This window comes from Prunus dulcis, chromosome 4 (genome assembly GCF_902201215.1).
Source record: "Prunus dulcis chromosome 4, ALMONDv2, whole genome shotgun sequence".
NCBI classification, from domain to species: Eukaryota; Viridiplantae; Streptophyta; class Magnoliopsida; order Rosales; family Rosaceae; genus Prunus; species Prunus dulcis.
Window position 1 is genome coordinate 14804408 of NC_047653.1, and position 2363 is coordinate 14806770.

A 2363-nucleotide genomic window follows, 5' to 3' on the forward strand; every position below is an offset into this window, starting at 1 on the left:
TCAATGAATTGAAAAGAAAATTGGGCCCACACAAAATTAGAAATTGAATTCTTGATTTTAGAGGAATTCAATTCTTCTGTGGAGGTGTCATTCTAATCCTTGGAGAATTAATCCAATAGGAATTCATCTTTTCCAACCATTATATCCTCATACAATTTTCAAAATTCCACATTTGCCATCTTCTTTAATCTAACCACGAGGACATTTTAGTAATTGGACAAATAGTGTGATCAATTGATATGGTATCCTCGAAGACTTTTCTTCTTCTTCTTTTAAAGGGTCTCTATAAATAGGGAGAGGCAAGACACATTATTTGCAACTTGTGTTGTTAAGAAAAATATGGCATCCTCGAAGACTTTTCTTCTTCTTGGCCTTGTGTGTGTTGTTCTCATCCTCATCGTCTCCGAGTCGTGCGCTAGCTGAAACTACTACTCAAATTAATCGTGAGTTTTTCTCTTTCTTAACTTAAACATATATATCTGTCTCTTTTTTCCACCGGTTTGTGAATTTAATTAGACGCATTCCAATTGCACTAGGGACCATGCCAATAATTAACATGCTATGAACTTGGAACATCCTTTTTTAGGCCAAACTAAGAATCTGGAATACATATGGATGTTTAGTAATTTTGAATATTGTATGTTTTGCTCCTAACAGAATGCAAACTGATCAATAAGATTCCGTTAAGTGACATCTCACCTTTTTTTTTTTTTTTTTTTTTTTTTTAAAATTTAAAATTTTTGGTTGTGTGGCAATTCTTTCTTTATGAATAAAGCGAATGGTGCCTATGAGAGAAGTGGACATGGACGGCAAGTTGCCGATGGACGTGGTGGCTACAATCGTGGAGGGCAAGGTAGCAGTCGACCCAATTTAATCATCGGTGGAGAAAAAGGTGGTGGTAACGTACATGAGCAAGACCCTGACAGTCGAGGAGGGAAAGGATAAGGTCGAGACCATGGCCACTATGAAAGACCAGGACCTGGAACTGCTGAGATTGAAACAAAGCATCAGATAACATGTGGTCCTTAGAGTACTACTATCTTTGTATGTCAATAAAAAGGTCATTTGGTTGAGTTGTCTAATGAACTCTCAATCATAAGCCTGTCTTTAATTAAGGTTTATCTATGTACTCTACATAATGATCATAGTGTCAAAATATCTAGCAATTCAAGTTTATTGTTTGTGTGCTGAATTCCTTTTGAAATCTATCCTCACAATTAAATTTGTTTAAATTTTTTTTTTTTCCAGTTTATGTCTCGTCCTCCCTCTTCATCCTTTCTCTCCCCATCCTTACTTGCCCTACCCCAGCTAATATCACCGTCTAGTCCAGGGGTGCCTCTGGGGTGATGCAAATGACACCACCGCATAGGGCCACCGATTTTTGTGTAAGTGGCACCACTTTACATCAAACTATGCTAACCAACAACAGTATATATCAATCTCTTTTGTTTGAGTATCAAAGTACTTTCTTTCACACCCCAAAAAAAAAAAAAAAAAAACCCAAAAAAAAACTCATGGCTTCTTTTTTCTCTTAAACTCTGATTTTCTAGTAAGTAATCATCATCATTCATCAATTTCTTTGGTTCTTTTTTCAATCCTTTGATAATTTTTGTCATTCTTTCAATTTCAAGAATTTCAACACCAAAAAGCGGAAACCCTGATTCCTAAATTCATAAAAATCACTCAAAATCATATAGTGAAATTCGATCAAATCTCAATTCAAATCCAGGTACACATCTAAATTTCAATCTATATAATACATGACTTATTTTATTAAATTATTAACATGTTGATGATTGGTTATATAAGAAAATATAGTTTTTAGAAATATTTATCTATTTCTTGTTGGGGTTATCTTCCAAGTTATAGGGTTTTGAAAATTTTCTTTGTAATCCAAACATGCCATCTACTAGAAAATACATTTCTAAATATACAAAACGACCTAGAAAAAGAAAAATCAAGGAATTGACTCAATCTCAAAGAGGAACTCTAGATAGATTCATTGTTAAAGAATCACATGCTATAATTGATGAAAATATTTCCAATGAACAACAAGAAGATGATGTTGAGGAATTGCAAGGTATTGAAAACATTATGAATGAATGTGTGGGTAATGTTGAGCATAATGAAAATGTTGATATCGATGAAAATGTTGATGGTGTTTTATGATATTAAGGTATGACAAATTTTATATATAGTATTTTTATATTAGATTATGTAAGACCCCAATTTAAGTTTCGCACAAGGCTCTCAAAATCTCAAAGATAGCCCTGATCTAATCCCCACACCCCTGCAAAGCTCCCATCCGAGCAACCCCAACTCACCACCAACCATGCAACCAAAAATCAACTTCAACCACAACC

The 2363-nt window shown here is 34.2% G+C and overlaps 1 long non-coding RNA gene across 1 annotated transcript; it reads left to right on the plus strand.

The window, feature by feature from the left end:
• The first annotated feature begins 327 nt into the window (after positions 1 to 327).
• On the plus strand, positions 328 to 1204 carry LOC117626230. Its single transcript, XR_004585517.1, has 2 exons — positions 328 to 443; positions 776 to 1204. It is a non-coding gene; the product is annotated as an uncharacterized LOC117626230 (long non-coding RNA).
• The last annotated feature ends 1159 nt before the right edge of the window (positions 1205 to 2363 follow it).